Below are 21,764 nucleotides of genomic sequence, written 5' to 3'. Positions count from 1 at the left end.
TTGTGTCCCCCTCCTGGCTCCACGGAGGCTGGTGGTTCCTGTGGTGTCCCGTCCGGGGCACGACTCGCATGGACCCCAGATGACATGGCTCACCTGTCATTTCCCACCAACCGACTATGGAGATTCTACTTGGGACTATTGTTGGCTCCTTGTGGGAGAGGAGCGCCTGGGGTCAGAGAGACAGGGACTGTGGGTGCAGAATGAACTCGAGCCACTTCAAAGTGGAGACAAAGAGGGGCCTTGTGCTTCCTCAGTAGCAGGGAAGCTGGAAAAGATGTTGTCTGAGACCACCAGATGGCTGAAATGAGGTTCAGATTTTCATTAGGAATTCACTGCTTTTAAGGACCCTTATCGACGTCAGAGCCCCAGAGACTCTGAGGAGATTGGGTTGCTGGGGTGTCTCCCAGGGAGTGTGAACATCACAGCTGGACTCCAAAACCAAGAGGCCACTGCTCTGTTTCTCATCCATTCCGGACACTCGGCTACGTCTGTGGTGGCGAGAATTCAGAAGAATTGCAGAGTCAGCTTTCGGGAGTTTTCCAGCCATTTTTCTCCTTTATGCCACACGCTGGGCTTCAGGCTGGGCCGAAGAGCCCCAGGTATGAATCCCAAGTGTGTTTTCCATGTCACACCCCAGAACATGTCTCTGCTTGACCTTCTGACTCTGTCTTTGCAACATGTCTGAAGCAAGGTCACCTTGACTGCCAAATGAGGGGTTGGGGACGGTCTCAGAGCCCTACAGCTTTGACATGACATGGCTTGTGATTGGGAAGGGGACATGGAAGAGACGTTTGTGGAGTCAGAAACAATGAGGCCAGAGCATTCCAGAACCGCCCATCCTTACCTCCAACCCCAGGAGAGGAGGTGGAGGGAGTATGGGGTGACCATCTCCCACAGCTCTGCCTGGGTAGTGTTTTTCTGTCCTCATGGGTGACTCCAGCGTACTCCTACTCCCCAAGCCCTACCCTCTGTCTAGCCTCCTTTAGGGCAGCCCCATGGGTGGGAAGATGTTCCGGCTTTGGAGTAGACCAGTCCCACCAGGGGAAGCAGATCAGTGGCCCAGGAGATGATGAACCGAGCAACACAAATCTTGTTTGAAGACTAAGTCACTTTTGGATGCAACTAGAGATGGTCATACTAAGTGAAGTAAGTCAGAAAGAGAACGACAAATACCATACGATATCACTTATATGTGGAATCTAACTTATCTATGAAACAGAAACAGACTCACAGACATAGAGAACAGACTAGTGGTTGCCAAGGGGGAGGGTATGTGGGGGAGGGATGGACTGAGAGTTTGGGGTTGAAAAAAAAAGAATAAGCCACTTTTCCTTGGGGGCAAAGCTACACCATCTTTTTGTTGGTCTAGATTTTAGGAATCATAACTTAGCTTTGGTGAATCCCTAGAGAATGATGTGCTTCCAAAGAATGCTTCATTTAATGGCTGAAAGAGGAAGAAGAAAGGGAGGAAACGGGAGGCTTTATCCACCAAAGGGTAGGCACAGTGGATGATGCTATCAAGAGCGGACGTGGACAGACCAGAACTGGCATCGGGGCCCTGAGTTGGCATGGTTCTGCCACACTGAAAGTCCCTCCCGCTCTCTCTATGCCCCACCTTTCCCAGCTGGAGGGCAAAATCGATACCCTCTCCACCTCAAGGGAAGTTGCAGTAAATCAATGGGATAAGGCACGTGACAAAAGAGTTCTTTGGAAAAGATGAGAATGTTGCCCCGGGAATCCTTTGCCCACAGGAGCAGGGCAAGCACAGAGTCCCCTGCTATCTAGTGCTGACTGCCCCCAAGCTCCAAAGGCAGCATGAGGCTCCCTCAGAGACCGCACATGCAATTAGCGTGGGGAGGCTTGTGGGAAGGCATCGGGCTTCTCAGACACAGTCATATGTGAAGGAAAAGACCCACCATATGGAGAATCAGTGGACCAAGGAGGTGGCGCCAGTGCATGGTTTTGGCATTTGTCAGTGTCGTGGTTAGAAATCCATCCTGGCTGCTCTGTCCAGTTGCTTTGGGGTCTGTGCCACGTGTGGCTGGGGAGACCACTGAGGATTCCCTACATCTACAGGGTCTGATTCCTCCTGCGTCAGCCCAGGGTGATGACAGGCATGGTCTGATTTCAGGCAGAGAACAGCAAACCAGTCTTAATAAGAGACAAACCTACGAGATGCTCCTGGAAGCATTTCAACCTTGTGTTCTTCCCTTATCTCCATTCCCACACTCAACAAGGAAGTAACTAGAAAACCACAGGCTCCGAGGAGTCCCTGGAGAAGGGATGGTGGTGGCGAGAGCTGAGTTTTTAGAAAGCCAAGATAAAGTGGGGGGCAGGCACACACATCCACACTGGGGCATTTCACTCCAGTGGTAATGAGGTGGCCAAGGTCTGGAGACATTGGAGATCTTAGGTATCAGGGCTGAGAAATATCCTCAGAGAGGGACCACTGGGAGGCCATTCTGTCCACAGTGACTGTTGGCCAAGGACACTGGATACTTGATATACCCTCGAGAGGCAGAATTTGGGCAAGACAGCACAACGGAATCCCCTCCTTAGCCAAGAAAATGCAAGATCCTCTTCCAGTGGTTCATAGTGGCAAGCAAAAGAAACTGGCTCCGACTGATTACACAGAGAGAGAGAGTTTATTAAGACATTGGGCAGCTTGTAGCATTCCAACAGCATTGGGGCACCTGGTTTGGAAGCTTCACGGCCAGGTAGAACACCCCAACTCCTTCCATAGGACCCGAATGGTGAAGACACATTTGCTCTGCTGTAGGGCTCACTGCCACTTCACTGCCACCTCAGCACCTCTGGGTGCTGACTGGAAACAGAGCCCCTGTTGCCTGTAGGAACGGGAGGTCTTACCAGCTTGATCACCATTGCCCTTTGCCAGGATACATTCTGAGCTCTCCAAGCTTCTTCTTGTAAGTGACAGAGCCCAGGTCACTTACCTGGTCTACCTGCCAGGGAGCTGCAGTAGCCAGCATCTGGCACTTCGGGTTTCTATAGTGAGAGGTGGGCTCTGCTTCACAAGGTGGGTGCAGGGCACAAGCATAGAAGATACAGATCCTTAGTGACCAGAAAGATGACAATTGTCCCCTATGAGGCATGAAGTGATAGGAACTGACTACAACAGCTTCTGACGCTGCTCTATTTCTTTGCCTTGTACTGACCCTGGAAACATTATAATCTGGCCTCATTCACCGTGATTTCATTGAAACTGTTCTTGTTAACGTCTCCCGTGATCTCCATCTTGCTAAATCCAGTGGTCATATCTCTGTTTACATCTTAGACAACCTCTTAGCAACAATTGTCACAATTAGTCACTCTTTCTTCTTGAAACACTGTCTTTTCTTGGTTTCCATGACACCTCACCCCTCTGGTTTCCTTTCACCCACTTCTTCCTCTGCTTCTTTCTCTCTCTGTCCTGAACACCAGTGTTTCCTGGTCGTGGTCCTGGCCCTTCTCTTCCTCTTTGACGTTCTCCTCCAGTAGCTCTCACCTGTTTTCATGCCTTTAAACACCACCTATGTCCTGATGGCTCCTGTATTTGTCTCTTGTCCCATTCTCTCCTTGGAACTCCAGACTTGTATACTCAATTGCAATTTTTAAAAAAAAAACCTTTTTATTTGGAGATAATTTCAAATTTATAGGAAGGTTGCAAAAATAAAAATAGCATCAAAACACTTGTATTCCCTTTACCCAGATGCACTAATGTGAACATTTTACATCATTTGTATGTATGTACCTGCGTGTGTGTGTGTCACATAAACACACACATTTTTTTTCTGAATCATTTGGTGGAAAGTTACGTACGTCATGGCCCTTTCGATGTTTTTAAGGGGTGAAGTGGATTCTCTTACAAAACCACAGCACGGTTATCAATCTCACTAAGTTTAACATTGCTACGATACCACCATTCACATTTCAATTTTGTCACTTAAAGAAAAATGTTCTTTATGGCATTTTTTTTTTTTTTTTACCTTCAGTACAAGATCTAGTCTAGGGTCACATATTACATTTGATTGTCAGGTCTCTTTGGCCTCCTTTAATCTAAAACATTTCTATAGCCTTCCTTTGTGTTTTATGACATTGATATTTTTGAAGAATACAGTCCCCTCCTCCTTTTTTTAAGAAATAGAACATTTCTCATTTGAGGTTTGTTTGATGTTTTCTCATGATTAGATCCAGGTTATTTATACTGTGCTAGAATATGACCTCGGTTAGGTACCATCCTCAGAGTATCACATCTGGAAACACACAGTGTCCCTCACTGGTGATGCTAATTTTGATCCCTTTGTTAAGGTGCTGTCTGAGTTCTCCACTGTAGAATTACTGTTTCCTCTTTTTTCTTTTCCTTGTAACTAACACAGGGTTTGTGGGGAGACGTACTAAGACCACGCAAATATCCTGTTCCTCATCAAGATTTACTTTAGTATACACTGACAACTCTTGCCTGAGCCAACGTTTACTTAGATGGCTGGAAAATGATGCTTTTCCAACTCCAGTGCCCCCTACATATTGACTGGCCAACTCTTGACACTCTGCTATAAGTAAGAGCCCTCCTCTTCCATCCCTTCCCTTCCCTTCCCTTCCCTTCCCTTCCCTTCCCTTCCCTTCCCTTCCCTTCCTTTCCCTTCCCTTCCCTTCCCTTTTCCTCCCTCTCTCCCTCCCCCTCTCCCTCCCTTCCTTGACTTTCTTATTTTTAGAACAGTTTTAAGTTCACAGCCAAATTGAGAGGAAGGTATGGATTTTCCATTTACCCCCCATCCCCAACCTACACAGCCTCCCGCATCATCACCATCTCCCACCAGAGTGGTATACTCGTCATGACTGGTGAATCTACCTTGACACATCATAATCACCCAAAGTCCATAGTTTACGTTAGGGTTCACTCTTGGCGTTGTACATTCTATGGATTTGGACAAATGTATAATGACTTGTATCCACCATCATGTTATCATACAGAGTATTTTCACTGCCCTGAAAATCCTCTGTGTTCCACTTATCCCCCAGCCCCTGGCAAGCACTGATTTTTTACTGTCTCCATAGTTTTGCCTTTTCCAGAATGTCATATAGTTATAGTTGGAATCATACACGATGTTGCCTTTTCAGATGGGTGTTTTTCACTTAGTAATATGCTTTTAAGTTTCCTCCATGTCTTTTTTGTCTTAATAGCTCTTTCTTTCTTTGTTTTTTTTTTAGTGCTGAATAATAGTCCATTGTCTGGATATCTGGTCGTACTACAGTTTATCCATTTACCTACTGAAGGACATCTTGGTTGCTTCCAAATCTTGGCAATTACGAATAATGCTGCTATAAACACCTGTGTGCAGGCATTTTTGTGGACACAGTTTTCAACTCTTGTTAAATACCAGGGACCACAATTGCTGGATTGTATAGTAAGAGTGTTTAGTTTTGTAAGAAATAGCAAAAGGCTCCCACCTCTGGTAACCACCTATCTGTTCTTTGAAACTTTGTGTTTGGTGGGTGTTTTTGTTTTTGTTTTTAGATTCCACATAAAAGTGAGATCATATGGTATTTGTCTTTCTCTGTCTGACTTATTTCACTTAGCATAATGTCCTCGAGGTCCAACCATGTTGTCACAAATGGAAAGATTTCATTCTTTTTAATGGATGAACAATATTCCACTGTGTGTATATATATATATATATATATACACCACATTTTCTTTATCCATTCATCTGTTCGTGGACACTGAGGTTGTTTCCATGTCTTAGCTATTGTAAATTATGCTGCAATGAACATAAGGGTGCATATAGCTTTTTGAGTTAGTGTTTTTGTTTCCTTTGGATAAATATCCAGAAGTGGAATTGCTGGATCATATGGTAGCTCTATTTTTAATTTTTCTGAGGAAACGCCATGCTGTTTTCCATAGTGCCTGTACCAATTTACATTCCCACCAACAGTGCACAAGAGTTCCCTTTTCTCTACATTTTCACCAACACTTATCTCTTGTCCTTTTGATGACTGCCATTCTAACAGGCGTGAGGTGATATCTCATTGTGGTTTTGATTTGCATTTCCCTGATGATTAGTGATGTTGACCACTTTTTCATTACCTGTTGGCCATCTGTATGTCTTCTCGGGAAAAAATGTCTATTCGGATCCTCTGCACCAAATGGAATTGTTTTTTTTTTTTTTTTTTTGCTATTGAGTTGTATGAGTTCTTTACATATTTCGGATATTATCTCCTTATCAGATATGTGATTTGCAAATATTTTCTCCTATTCGGTGAGTTGCTTTTCATTTAAGAATGGCAAAATGACATATGCAGAGTTCAATACTGTCTGCTGTTTTTTTCTGGCCATTTTTATTCATTTCATTATTATAACGAAAATAATTTCATCGTATGGAGGGATGTTAAAAACGATCTGCTCCGGAGTCCAGTATAGCAGGTTTGTCACTGCGGGCACATTCCTCAGCTTTCACCTTGGGGCTTCCTCACTCTCAAGGTGAGCGGGCAGGTGGCAGGTGTGGTTGTGAAGATGGCCCAGAGACAACCAGCAAGTGAGGCTGGTTTGTCATCAGGCAGCTTTCCATCCAACGCAGCTCAGTTCCCCTGAAGGTCATCCTGGGCGATGGCTCAGACTTGCTTTGACCGTGCCTATCTGGTTGCGGTGATAACGCACTGAGTCAATGAGTTCACTCTGAATGCTGCCCTGCTGGCCCCCACTTGCTGTTTGCTTTTAGTTCCAGGCTTGTTGCCTTATTGTTGCTGTTGGACTGGGTCCCCTCCCACGGTCTGGAGGCCAGATGCATTGGTGGCCTCTCCACGTTGTCAGGGCTTCCTCCAGCTTCTCCTCATCTCGCAGAAATGTGAGATGTGGCCAGCCTTGGGCGGGGTGGTACCGATGTCTTGGCCACACTCTCTGAGGGGAACAACGATCCTGAAATAACATTTTGACGTGGTCTGGAGTAACTGAGCCAGCCTATAAAGGCTCCAACATCAGACACGCGGCACAGGTGGGAGGGAGGACTTTGGGTCAGGTGCCTTGGTTTAGTGTTGGTTCAGTTTTGAGTTCCACCAGAGATTTCAAGTGGGTCAGCCCAAGGTCATTATCCCTGCCAAGCTCATTATCCCTCGGGAGCCGCCCACTTCCAGAAAGAACCCACTCTTTATTGGAACTAATCACAAAGACGCTCAGAGTCAAGGGGATTGTATTGTTTATACGCAAGCCTGCTGACATGATTCCAACTAGCCAGTCCTCAGCTGTTCATTCTGCCCTGCTTTGCCTTCCTTGTAGAAACCCCAATAAAGGCCACAACCTAAGCTCTCCCTTCGCCCTGTTGTCTCCTGGCTGCCTCCTGACTGGTACTGCTGCTTCCCATGACCCCCTCTCTGGGGCACATCGTTTTCTCGAGTCTCTTCCATGTCTCCTGTTGTTGTTGTTGTTTTTTTGCCACGCTGTGTGGCATGTGGGATCTTAGTTCCCCAACCAGGGATCGATCCGGCGTCCCCTGCATTGGAAGCTTGGAGTCCTAACCACTGGACCATCCCATGTCTCCTCTTGTGACTGAACCTGACTGACCGTCACCCAAATGACATAGAACAAAGAGGCTGAAGAACATTTCTTCATTGTTGGCCTTGGGTCCATACCTGTTCTCCTGCAATGTCCCGTTCTGTCTCTCTCTCCACCCCCCAAGGTGCTAGGTGACCCACCCCTGCCTAGTGTCCTACCCTGGACCACCTGTTCCCACCCCAGCCTGGAAGGGTGATGGTGGTTACATCATCATAGTGGAGATTGGGCAGGCCAACACATTCTCTCTCACGAATGTGACTCTTTCTTGGCCCAACTTTGATGTAACATAATTTTAAAATGTCCCCTTGCCCATCAGAGGTGAGTCTTCAGAAGAAAAACTCGAAAGGACAGAAAACCCATCCTGCCACAGCATCGTTTTTGCCTAAGTAAAGGCCTGTTGAATGAGGACTTGTTTGTCTCTTGGCTCTCAACTGGTTTTCTCTCTGTCTGTGTGTGTGTGTGTGTGTGTGTGTGTGTGTGTGTGTGTGTGAGAGAGGGAGAGGGAGGGAAAGAAGTGGATATACACACACACACACACACTTTCCACACATGTGGCATTTCCATTAGAGTCAGGCCACCCTGCGTGGGTTCTGCTTTAGAGAAAGCTGCTCTGACTCTCCTCCAGCTGCGCCCTGACCCACAGGAGGAAATACTGGAGGACTAAGGAGGCTTGCTCCTTGGAAAGCGCGCCTGCCCTCCTGGGCCGCATTCTGGGGACTGGGGCCCTGAGATACCCTGCCCAGCTGGCCTGAGCCTGCTTCCAGGACGTGCCTTGGCCTCCTTGCTGGGCTCTGGTTTTCCTGGGTCAGTCTCCTGAGAGGGCTCCTCATTATGGTGCGTACACAGGATCCAGGGGGTGACCGAGGGTGGCTGCTCTAGGGAACAAAGGGACCGGGGCGTCGGCTGAAGAGGGCTATAGCGGCTGGAGCTCCAGGCCCTGCGGGTAGTGGAGGGGGACCTGGAAGCTTGTCTCCAGCCCAGGTCCGGGAGCTTCGTGCTCAGCTGGTCTCTCCAGAGTGGCTGGCTGCTCAATGGAGCCCAGATGCTGGGGATATTTTTTCCACTGGATTTTCTCATTATTGAGAAGCTCCTCCTGCCCACAGGACCATCCTCCCAGCACTTGGGTTCTAAGGTGGTTTGCGGGCATGACTCACGTGGGGTTTCATGATTGAGAAAGTCATGGTTTATGGTTTGGTTTGTTCTGTCAAGCAAAGAGGGAGAGGATGAGAAATAGAAAAAAGTTCTCACCAGTGTCTCCGAAGAACCAAGGCCCCCCTCTGAGCCCCATCTTGAAGTGGAGGAGGGGCGGCACCACAAGCCACAGGTTCTCGGGTGCCACCTGGCTCTCCCCAGGGAGGGGCATGGGGTCTGGGGATTGTTGACAGTGGTAGTGTTCCCACCCCTTTCCTGACCCATTACAGCTGTTGACCTGGGTTAATATGTTGCACTTTGTTTTTTGGTTTCACCCCTGGATTGTTGCTCTTTTGAGATGTTGGGTCACTGTCTCCTAATCTCACTGGTCTAATAAGCAAAACCAAATGACGACCTTCTCCTTTTGGGTTCAGATGGAGCTTCTGTCCAACATTCACTCCACCCGTGTACACCCCAGTCACACTGACTTCACAGGCTGGGCAGACGCTCTCGCTGGGAGAGCTCCACCTGCATCCACCCAGCACTTCCTCCGACTCAGTCTCCCGCCCCTGGATCCTGGTCCCGCTCGCAGCGCACGCGCTCCAGGCTGGAGACCTTGGAGCTGACCTTGGTTCCCTGCAACCCCTAACATTTGACCCGTGACAGCAAGTGTCTTAATCAACTTCACGCAGCTGGTTAGAGGGATCCAGGGTCGGGCTGTTCGACACCCTGTCCAAGCTCTTTCCCCCCTTCCTCTAAGGCCAGGGCCTGGGGCACAGGCTATACACATGTTACAGTCCTGCCTAAGTCGCTTTTGGAAGCATCTGGTCAGGACTGGTCTTTCTGGCAACGAGACTCTGACTTTCTGGATCCTCAGGACCCAGCCCAGCAGGATGGGCTTAGAGAACCCCAGTGTGTCTGGGGCAGTGGGAGGGCGGAAACCGAGTCAGCAATGTTTGCCTCTCCCGAAGGCATGGCTTAAACTCCTGGAAGGATCAGCCTCTGATTGTGCAGAACAGGCCGGGGCTCTGCAAACAGCCCGACCCTCAGAGGGGCTCCTGGGTCTCCACCACAGGCTCCTGATCGGCCACCCGGGGCCTCTGCAAGCTGAGGGCTGCCTCTGGGGGACCAGGCTTTGGGCATCTCTGATGCTATCACCTCAGCTCTACCACTTACCACCTGAGTGGCCTTGGCCAAGTTCCTTAGTCCTCTCTGTAAAATTAGGAATCGGGAGGATTAAGTGAGCTTATATATGCCCAGCACACCACGGGTTCTTGATAATTAGTGGTTATTATTGTGGTTGCTACCACTTATCCATCCCTTTTGTCATTATTTGTTTACTTTCTGCCTTCCCCAGCAGCTCCTCACTCCACATCTGCCCTGTTTTCTTCTCTGACCCCAGAGCCTGGCCATCAATAAGTATTGTTGGGTGAATGAATGAATGCATGACTGAATGAGTGAATGAATGAATGAACTTGTTGTCATGAAGACTCACTGAGATACCATGAAAGCTCCAGGAACAGGGACTCCTCCTCTGGGGAGGGAAGGGATGGCCGTCAGCAGCTCGGGCTGGGGGAGGCCCTGGGTAGGCTGAGCATCGGGGCCCAGCGGGAGCGAGAGCCCAGGTGATGCTGCAGCAAAGTCTCCCGTTGCTTCCAGAAAAGGGGGCGCCACCTCAGTGCGCAGCTCACTCCAGACCTCAGGGTGCAGTTTCTGCCGCGGCTCTGCGTGGGCCTCCCAGGTCTCCTCCTCCGAGAAGAACAGGGTTCACCACGCCTCCTTCCTGGCACCTCGGACCCTCTGCGGGGAGATGCCCGCCTGGCCTGAGCAGCATGTGATGGCCCGCAGAGAAAACGCCCTCTATCTTCTGTCAGTGGGAACTCTCACGTTTACAGTTTTGCCAAGCTGCAAGTAACAATAATATAAACTCCCCTCAGCAGCCCTGTCCCCCCATGAAGGGCGAGGAGCAAAAAGCCCAGCCCAGTCCGGGAAACAAAGCCCCCTCTGTTGGCAGCACGGGCTTCTGTACAAGTCCCCAGGGCCCCCGCGGTGGCAGTGGAATGAGCTGGGCTCAGCAGGCGGGTTTACTGGACAGTCTGGGCAGCCCCCCAAGGTTGGCCTTGTTTCCCACTGTGGGAGAGAGGCAGCCCCTGGCCAGGCTGGGGCGCCCATTGAGGTGCTTGGGACCCCAGGGGCCTGAATGCATCCTCTGTGCCAGAGGGTCAGTGCTTCCCACCCCCTGCCCCGTGAGCCCTGGCCAAGGGCACTCGAGCCCCGAAGCCCAGTGTGTGCCCGGGGTCCCCATCCTTTGAACAGTCTCCCTTTTCACCGCCCTGCTCAGGAAGTAGAAAAGGTTGAAATTTCCATCTTCTGTCTTAAGGAGATTCCTGCTGTGACTCAGTCTCTGACAAGAGTCTTTTTTTCCCCCTTCCTGGGCGTGGTTTGGGCTGGAGCCTCGGAGCAGAGAGGCTGACGGCGTGCGGGCAGTTTGGCTGTGCCCCAGGGGAAGGCCGTTCTGCCACCTCCACCGCATGTGGCCGTGGGGACGGGCAGCCCCGGGCCCGGGGCCCGAGAGAGGCTTGGTCTCAGGCACAGACCCGGAGGCAGCTTAGCCTCCGAGCTGACGGGCCTCCCTGTCCTGGCCTCCCTGCCTCCCTGCAGGGGTCACAGACATTCACGGTCCCTCGTTCTGTTTCTTCATCAGCCCGGCCTGTTCTCAGTCAATTACCTAATGGCCCTGCTCTCTGCTTTCTAAAGTGACAGCTCATTTATGAAGGAACCCTTGCCCTGGAGCTGGGGACGTGTTGGGGTCCAAGACGTTTACCCTACAAGGCTCTGCGGCCTCCCAGGCATTGAGGAGGCCACCCCCAGAGTCCCGGAACCCCCGGCCCTGTGCTTCTCGCTCACTCTGGATTCCTTGGGAAACAAGGATCTTCCTCCAAGCAGGGTCCTCAGATCAGATTTTCCTTCCTTTAATTTTTCAGATTAAGAGGCTTCTCACAGGGCCTCTGTGGCACCCATTTTGACATGAGCCCGGGGTTCTGGAATAGCTCCTTGCAAGTGAGTGCCAGCCCCACAGTGGCTGAGCCGCCCCTCAGGGCACGAGGCCTTCAGGGGCTGGAGAAAGTGAGTGGGATGGAAGCTTCCGCAGGGCGTTTCTATGGCGACCCAGGCCAGCCTGCCTTTGGCCGACCACCGTTAACCTGGGGAACTTCTCAGGCGCCAATGTCTGTGGGTTCAAATAAGACATTTTACATTTCTGATGGTAGATTGGAGTGAAATCGTAATCAACTGGAATCAGCAGCAGAAGTGAGACACGAGCAAGACTGGTAACTCCAGGAAAGGCTCAACCGACTGGTTGTAAATCATTCCACAGCCGTTATAGTTTTTGCTGCAATGTGGACATCCTGAAGGGTGTTTTGCCTCTTTTAGGAATGCAAAAAAAAAGAAAAAATAATGGAATAAGAAGATGATTGGAATCTCCAGTCAAGGCCTGCAAAACAGACCTCAGTTTTCAGAGACTCGACGGGAAAAATGTCACGACGTGTAGGCTTATTCCTATCCCCAACTCAGGACAGTCTCTAGTTTTTTAACTGCAAAAATAAAAATTTGAAAAACAGAAAAAACATTTACACAGAATCCAGTCACTCAACATACCACAGTTATTTGCTTTGGTGGCTTAGTTTTTATTTACTCGAGCTGCTTCTGGTTTAAATTTAATCTACGTATTTGAACACTTAATAACAATTATGATTGCAAAACTGCTGGAAAATTTGATCAAAACCCTTGAGGTTTTTGAAGAGAATTTCCCCAATCAGTCCTTCGTTTCTAATTTCTCTAACACAGTAAATCACCATGTCTTTCAGAAGGAATTTGAGACAAATTAGAAGAATAAATAAATAAAGATACTAAGAGTTGAGTATAGATCAGTGGCTCGCAACCTGAGGGTAGTTTTGCTTCCCAGGGGACATTTGGCAACATCTGCGGATGGCTTGGGTTGTCACAACTTGGAGGAGAAAGGCTGCTACTGGCACCCAGGGGGGTAGAGGCTAGGGGTGCTGCTTTGATGCTCAGACTAGGCCCCCTCCTCCACTCCCCAAAATGACGTGGTTTAAAATTCAATAGCGCTGAGGTTGAGAAACTCTGGTGTGGAAACAATATGTGACATACAAAGAGGCATAAGGCACAGTTACAGTTTTTTAGGAATTTGCAAGATTCAAATGTTCAAAACGCTACCTAACGGAAACAGCACTGAATCTTCCACGCCTCTTTTCCCTGTTCTGGCCCAGGCTTCAGATTTATGGAAAAGATAGGAGTCCCGCCATGCTCCTGGGCTAGGCATTCTGGGAGGGGCTGGAGAGGGCAGAATGGGGGTGAGGATGGGGGTCTGAGGCCACGGGCTGTGGCCCTTGTGATGGGTGGCTAATCGCTGGACTCTGCACTGTTCTCAGGGTGATGGTGGACCACTAGACCCACTTTTACCTCCAGGTCGTCCACAGTTCTGAGACCACCCAAGGTTGCCTGGGCCTCACAGGTGGCTCTGGTGGAGGACGGTGACAAGAGGGGGAATGGCTGCAAGTCCAGTCAGCTCTGGGAGTCTCCTTCCTGTCTGTCTGTGGTTTTTTCACTGTGCTCTGGCTCCCCGTCCCCACTGTGTCCCATCCGGCGCCCAGAACTGGGAGGAACTAGCACCTGGAGCCCACCTGGAGCTCTCATCGCTATGCCACCTTCCACAGGTGGGCCTTACCTGGCATTCTGGTCAGGGCCTGGCCCAGATGAGATTTCTCAAAACCTATGAACTATGGTATTGTGGTTGCAAAGGATAGTCCTTGCTTCTAGAGATACATGCTGAAATATTTAGAGATGAAAGAATGTGATGTCTGGGATTTGCTTCAGAATAACCTGGAGGGTGGGTTTTGGGGGAGAGCGGGTGAGGTGATAGAAAACAAGATTTGCTGTGAGCCCCGGGGATGGTCCGTGGGTGTTTACTGTGGTTATCTCTCTGCTTATGTTGTTTTTCCCCAGGTTTATTGAGGTGTAACTGACAAATAAAAATAGTAGATATTTAAGGTGTACAGCATGGCCTTTGATATACATCGTAAAATTCTTACCACGATCAAGTTCATTAACGTATTCATCACCTTACATGGTTACCTTGTGTGTGTGTGTGTGTGTGTGTGTGTGTGTGTGTGTGTGTTGAGAACATTTAGGATCTGCTCTTTTTCTGCTTATGTTTATGTTTGGAATTTTCCATAAAATATCCATAAGTCACGCTTGGCCCTCAAAGCAGAGTAGGGCACGGGCCAGGTACTAAGTCAAGTGAAGGGACCTCCTAGTTTCCTACTGGGGAGCGTTATTTGATTTCATTTCTGAGTGCAGGCCCAGGTGCGGAGTGAGGGTTTTTAATATCCTCCTGTTTATCTGGAAGGTTGGGGCTCCTGTCAGAGGGGTGCATGGGGAGAGCCGGTGGGAGAGGAGGGAGAGGAGGGTCTGGAATGTTCTGGGGAGGAGGAGGCTGAGTCCACCCCTTAGAGCTGTCCTGAAGCCGGAGGCTGTGGAGGGAACCGGGGAGGCAGAGTCTGGGCTCAGGGCTGGGAGAACCCTGCCCCGACCTGGAGGTGGGCCCTGAGTGGGGGGGAGTGCAGTCCAGGTGAAGGGCAGTGCGTGGGAAGGATGGATGGTGATTGTGAGGGTCTGAATTGGAGGACGACTCAGGTGGGTGGAGGAGGGCAAAAAGGGAGTAGAAAGTTTGCTAGTGGTTTAAACCTGTCTGCAAAGACTACAGTCTCGCAGCTCCACGTGTGGCCCATCCTGGAGGCCTCTGCACTTACACACTGTGTGGCACAGAGCAAGTGTGAAGTGAACTGAAGGAGCATGTGCACCCGAGGGGCTCTGTGGACGGGGGAAGCGGGGTGATTCTGACTGTAGGATCTGGCTCTTACGTGGGGCAGCAGGGGGACTTTTGCAGAGTCATCTGTTGCTGCAGAAAAAACCATCCCCGGATATGATGGCTTTAAACAGCTACCATTCTGTTGCCTCCTGCGGGTCTGTGGGTTACCTAGGCTCAGCTGGGCAGTTCTTGTGCTGGTCTCACCTGGGGCTTCCCATGCAGTTGCGATGAGATGACGCCTGGGGCTGGAGTCAGCTGGGGTCTCCTGGGGCCTGAGGACAGGTGGTTTCTCCAGGTTGTCTCAAGGCCCCGCTTCCCATGTGGCCTTCCCTGCACGCTGTGTCCATGCGATTTCCTGGCAGAGGAGCCAGGCATTCTACGTGAAGGCTCAGGGCCCCCCAAAGTGTCACAGCAGGAATCTTTCCAGGGCCCAGCAGGCGGCTGGCCCAGCATCACTTCTACCACCTTCTGACGCTTAGGCGGTCACCAGCCAGCTCAGGCTCAAGGGGGAGCAAAATAAACTCCACCTCCCGATTACAGAACAGCAAAGAACTGGGGCCATTTAATCCACTACAGGGCCCCTATCTGGAGTCAGCTTGGAAGGAGGAGGGAGCTGCAGTCACATTAAGTGATGCCACCTCGTAGACGTGGGAGATCTGGAACTGCCATCCCTTGCTCCTTCCCCCTCTTGTCACTGACTTGGACAGGCAAAGGGGTGATGGTAACATCCTGAGATGCTTCTCCAGACCTCCCATCATTGCCTGTGAACAGCAACCCAGGGATCTTTCTGGGACCAGTCAACGAGTCAACCACCTCACTGTGTGCCATTCTTTAGTCATGCACCTGACCTGACTCTGAAGCCACACTTGTCCCCACGTGTCCTCTATGAGGTCAGGCTTTGGCCCCATCCTGGCCTATCTTTGTCTTTTGGGGCTCCTATAACGGAGTTACCATAGACTGGGTGCTTAGACAAAAAGCATTTATTTCCCTCAGTTCTGGAGCCTGGGAGTCCAAGGTCAAGGTGCCAGCAGATTCGACGTCTGGTGAGAGCCCTCTTCCTGGTTCACTGTCGGCCGTCTTCTCCTTGTATCCTCACCTGGGGAGGGGTAGAGACAGTGCTCTGGGGTCTCTTTTATAAAGATACTAATCACCTGATCACTTCCTAAAGTCCCCACCACCAAACACCATCACACTGGGGATAGAATTGCAATATATGAATTTTGGGGGGGACTCAAACATTCAGATTACAACCAGGTCCTTTCACTCTCCTCCTTCTGGACCCACAGAAAGGAGGTCTTTGGGGTGTGCGAATGACAGTCTGACTCAGCTATAAGTGAGTCTATCAAACAATGGGTCCACGGGCAGGTGAGAGGAGCCTGGAGGGAGACTTAAGGGAACGGAAGGTGTTCCCGTGTCAGCTCTGCTCACAGAATCCGCTGGACGCTCTGGACAAGACTGCGAGGAAACGGCGTCTCAAGAGCGCATGCGCAGTCACGGCGGCGTCGAGGTTCAAGCCCAGCTGGGCTGATGAGGACCCTCTTCTCTCCCCGCCGGCCCTGCATCACAGTTCGCGGCTCCCGTGGGCGGGCTGGGAGGTGGGTGTGCCGGGAGCAGCCGCGGTCCCCCTCCCAAGCTCCTTGGGGACCCCTTCCCTTAGTTACAAAGAGCCTTCGCTCTGGTGTGCTGGCCAGGCCAGATGTTAGCAATTTTCAAGGAGCAAACGTTTCTCGTTTCATCTTACTTTAATCAAGTTATTTGAGTTCTGTCCACAAAAGTGTCTGGGGAGCCAGATGACCGGGGAGGGGGTCCCAGTTGCCCACAGGCCTGGGGGGAGCTTCTGTGGGATGAATGGCTCTTCTCTCTGCTGCCTGTGGAACGGCTGACCCTGGGCTTTGCAGGGGAGCAGGTCTCCAGGCTCCTGCGTCTGTAATTGAAATCTGACCTGTTTCCATCGATTCCCTGCCATCACCCCTTCTGTCCCAGCGCCCAGGTGGGAATGAACACCCAACGCCCGGCTCAGCCTTGAGCTCTCTCACCTCTAGGCCACATTCCACACACAGGTGGGCTTGGCTGGGAGACATTCCCGGGCAGAGCTTGGCCAGATTGCCTTAAAAAAAAAAGAGAAGAGAAGCAATATGCTCACTTTCACAGCAGGGCTGGAGGTGGAGATGTGGAGTGGGGTTGGGTGAGCCTCACTGCTTTCCTGTAGAGATGGATTTGGTTTCAGTTCTGAGCAAAAAGGTGTTCGGCAGCCCCTGCCTGGTTCCCCTGACTTTGTAAGGACAGGGGTGCTTTCATCCCCCCACAGAGCTCGCCCCTGGCTCAGCACAGCTGGATCAGGAAACACCAGGAGGCCCCGGAGAAGTACTTGTTGATCCAAGGTGGTGGTGCTCAACCTTGGCTGGATATTGGGATCATCTGGGAAACAGACTCATAGATGCCAAGCTCCACCTCATGCCCCCCACCCTCCTGGTCTGGCAGACGTTGTGATGAACTGGCCTGGAGGGCGGCCTGCCCCGTGTGACACCAGTATGCAGACAAGGCAGAGAACTGCTGTTCGGATGTCCTGTCTTCCTCCCCTGCCAGCCTTGTGGAGACTCAGCTCAGGGTCTGCGCATGTGGGAGTCCAGGGCGTTGCCTCTTGTCAGCCACTGGGACCTGGACAAACTCTGTTGGTTCCCAGCGTATTCAGACAATGTGACCCGAGGAAAGAGGGTCTTCGTTGGAGATTTCCAAAGTGCCCCCAGTCCACAGCCATGGAGAGTCGAAAGATAAAACTTGCAGATATCTGTAGATGGCTCAGGAAATCCCCGCAGAAGGGATGTCTCGCCACAGCTGGGTCTTTGTGCTCTGAGGGAGGAGCTCGGCCTTGGAGGCAGAAGATGGGGACTCCAGCTTCACCCCTTCTACTTTATCTGCTTGGCTTCCTTATCTCAGTAAGTGGCAACTTTCTGCTTTCAGTTCCGCAGACCCAAAGCCTTGACATCATCTTAGATTCCTCTCTCTCTCTCACATTCCACAGCTAATCCATCAGCAAATCCTGCTGGCTCCACCATCAGAATATACCCAGATTCTGATCACCTCTCACCACCTCCATTGTTCCCCTGGGGCCCTGCCACCGTTGTGCCATGTGTGAATCATTGCCATGACCTCCTAACCAGTCTCTCTGATTCCACCCTTGACCCTCCACCACCTATTCTCAATATGGCAGCCTAAGTGATCCTTTCAAAATGCAATTCAGAGTATGTCACTGTTCTGCTCAGAACCCTCATTGACTACCAGACTTACATCATGTAAAATCCAAACTTTTTACCGTGAACTGCAGGGTCCCGCATAGTTTAGGGGTTGCTATCTCTCTGACGTCATTGTCTGACACTCTCCCCCTTGTTAACTCCAGTCCAGCCACACTGGCCTCCCTGCTGTTCTTCAAGCTTGTAAAACACGCTTCCACCTCAGGGCCTTTGCACTTGCTGTTCCCTCTGGCTAAAATGCTTTTCTCTTTGATATTTGAGCAGCCCACTACCTTACTTCCTTCAGGTTTCTGCTCAATTGTTATCAGAGAGGCTTCCCTGTGCACCTTATTTAAAATAGTGCCCCCAATACAATGCTCACCCTCTTATTTTTATTCTCAGAGCTTATCACTGCCTACATATTTCCTGTTTATTTTTTTGGTTTTTGCCACTAGAATGTATGTTCCACCAGAGCAAGTTCACTGTTGTATCCCCAACCCAGGAGAGCCCCTGAAATGTAGCAGCTGCTCCGTAAACATGTGCTGGATAAATTTATGAGGCAGAGCAGTAGCGAGAAAATTCTCTGGAAATTCTTCTCTCAGAAGGTCACGTGAGTTAGGCCTTGAAGGACTAGGGGCAAGTAGATGGGGGAGGGGGTGGGAGGGCAGGTCCAGCAAAGGGGCAGCAGATGTGAGGTCAGTCAGAGGCTGTGGTGGCCTGGAGGGCGGGGCGTGGGTGGAGCATCTGGAGACGGGGCTGGGGGAGCACCGCGTCCTCCGGGGGCTGGGTGCCCAACTAACTGACTAATCCCCGTGAGGCTGAGGTGGCTGGAATGCAAGGAAGGCCTGCAGGGCTTCGAGGTTTATCGTGAGCACTCAGTTGCTCTCTCTGGTTGAAAACCTCCAGGTTTAGGCTTCTTAGTATCACTCATAAACCATGGAAGTCCTCCTTGCCAGTTTGGGCCTGAGGTCAAGGTGGATGGAGCTGGTGTGGTTTGAAATCTGCCTCTTTCTGCCTCTCCCAAGCTGGCCGTGTCAGGCTTGGTGACCCTCACTCAGACCTGTGAGCATAGCCAGGTTCAGACCCTCAGTTACCTGGCTGGCTGGCTTACGAGTCATTGGCACGTCACCACCTGGCAGAGATCAGACACTGACGACGCACAGCTTGGGAAAGGTAGGCTTTGACAGGGAGACAGGAATGAAAGGGAGGGTTTGCTATATGAGGAGTTGAGTATAAGCCCAGGCTGGGGTTAGGGGTGGGCTATTTGGGTATAAGCGTGGTGGTTTGAGGATGGCACCGCTGTGCGATGGTGAGCAAGGCTAGATGGCCGCTGCATCTTCACAGCCGCTTCCTGCCTCTTTCTCCAGTGATAGGAGCCTTCCTGAGTACTCGCTAGTGCCAGGTGGTATGTGCTTTACCACATTATCTTACTTTTTTTTAATTGAAGTATATTTGATTTAGAATGTTGTGACCACATTATCTTATTGATCATTTCCCAAAAACTATGAAACAATAACAAAACATTTTACAGTTGAGGAAATGGAGGCATAAAACGCTTCCTTAAGAGGGGTGATGTCAGTAAAGCTGGTGGGTGAGGGCCTCGGAAAAATCCTCTCCTCCATAAAAGTGACGAGAACACTGAAAAAATGGTCAGAATCAACTTTTCAGAACTCTGGAAATTAACCAAAGGCCTGCAAGAATTGGGAGCATTTAATTAAGAAAAATGGCTGAAGCTTAGTAAGAACAGTGAGCTTCGTGGTGTTTTCACTTGCATCAGAACTAGTAAACAAGTTCAGCAAGGTTGCCATATACAAGATCAATATACAAAACTCAATTGTATTTCTGTACATGATCGATGAACAACCTGAACATAAAATTAAGAAAATAATTTCACATACAATAGCATCAAAAAGAATAAAATACTTAGGAATGAAAAAAGAAGCGCAAGTCTTATACCCTGAAGACTACAAAACATTGCTGAAAGAAATGAAAGAAGTCCTCAAAGGATAGAAACGTATCTTTTGTTCAAGAAGACCTAATTTTATTAGATGGCAGTACTCCCCAAAGTGATCTACAGATTTAATGCAATCCCTACCAAAATCCCAGATGGCCTTTTCTTTTTTCTAGAAATGACAACAAGCGGATCCTAAAATTCAAATGGAAATGTAAGGGACGTAGAACAGCAAAAATAATCTAAAAAAGAAGAACAAAGTTGGAGCACTTATATTTTTCATTTTCAAGACTTACTACAAAGCTATAGTAATCAAAACTATGTGGTAGTAGCATAAGGATAGTCATGTATGGATCATTGGAAAAGGATTGATAGTCCAGAAATAAACCCATACATTTATGGTCAATTACTTTTTGACAAGGACGCCAAGACAATTCAATTGGGAAAGAATTCTCTTTTCAACAAGCAGTGCCGGGAAAACTGAATATCCACATGTAAAAGAGTGAAGTTGTATGTCCACCTTACACCATACTCAAAATTTAACCCAAAATGGATCAAAGATCTAAATGTAAGTGCTAAAACTGTAAAACTCTTAGAAGACAACATAAGCATAAATCATCATAACCTTGGATAAAGCAATGGTTTCTTAGATATGACACCCAAAGCACAAATAACCAAAGAAAAAATTAGATAAATTGGACTTCATCAAAATTAAAAAACTTTTTTTGCTTCAAACAACACTATTAAGAAAGTGCAGATGACCCACAGAATGAGGGAAATAATTGCAAATCATATACCTCTGATAATGGTCCAGTATCCAGAATATTTAAAGAATTCTTACAACTCAACAATAGACAAATAGCCAGTTAAAAAATAGGAAAAGCATTTGAATAGATATTTCTCCAAAGAAGATACACAAATGGCCAATAAGCACATGAAAATGTCCTCAATATCATTAGTCGCTAGGAAAATGCAAATCAAAACCACAATGAGACACCACTTCACATCCACTAGGATGGCAATAGTTAAAAGGACAGAAAATAGCAAGTGTTGGAAAGGATGTGGAGAAATTGGAGCCCTCATCTTGCTGGTGAGAATATAAAATGGTAGGTACAGCTGCTTTGGAAAACAGTTGGACAACTTTTCAAAAGTTAAACATAGAGTTACTGTATGACCTAGCAATTCCACTCTTAGTTACATATCTAAGAGAACTGAAAACATATGTCCACACAAAAGCTTGTACAGGAATGTTCACAGCAGTATTATTCATATTGGCCCAAAAGTGGAACGGCCAAAACGTCCATCAACTGGTGAACAGATAGACAAAATATGGTATATTTGTACAGTTGAATATTATTTGGGCATAAAATGGGAGTAAAGTAGTGATCCATGATGCAACGTTGAAAAGTCTTAAAAACATTGTGGTAAGTGAAAGATGCAAAAAAAGGTGCCATATTGTATGAATCCGTTTGTAGGAAATGTCCAGTAGGAGACTCCATTGAGACAGAAAGTATAGATTAGTGGTGCCAAGGACTAGGGAGAGGAACACTGGGGAATGACTACTAATGAGCATGGGAGTTCCTTCTGGGGTGATGAGAATATTCTAGAATTAGGTAGTGATGATGTTTGCCCAGCTGTCTGAATATACTCCAAACCACAGAAGTGCATGCCTTAAAAGGGTGAATTTTATGGTATGTGAATTATATCTTAATAGAAATATATTTTTATTTTTTATAAATTTATTTTATTTTATTTATTTTTGGCTGCATTGGGTCTTTGTTGCTGCACGCGGGCTTTCTCTAGTTGTGGAGAGCGGGGGCTACTCTTCGTTGCCGTACGCGGGCTTCTCATTGCGGTGGCTTCTCCTGTTGCGGAGCATGGGCTCTAGGCGCATGGGCTTCAGTAGTTGTGGCACACGGGCTCAGTAGTTGTGGCGCACAGGCTTAGTTGCTCTGCAGCATGTGGGATCTTCCCGGACCAGGGCTTGAACCCGTGTCCCCTGCATTGGCAGGCGGA

General features: G+C 49.1%; 1 long non-coding RNA gene across 1 annotated transcript in view; it reads left to right on the top strand.

Moving 5' to 3' along the window:
• LOC309615702 overlaps positions 1-21,764 on the top strand; it is a 49,566-nt gene that overhangs the window by 11,952 nt on the left and 15,850 nt on the right. The window lies entirely within an intron of this gene.

Source organism: Balaenoptera borealis (genome assembly GCF_965194805.1).
Source record: "Balaenoptera borealis genome assembly, chromosome: 18".
Classification (NCBI taxonomy): domain Eukaryota; kingdom Metazoa; phylum Chordata; class Mammalia; order Artiodactyla; family Balaenopteridae; genus Balaenoptera; species Balaenoptera borealis.
The sequence above is the reverse complement of the archived record's forward strand: the minus strand, read 5'-3'. Positions and strand labels throughout refer to the sequence as shown.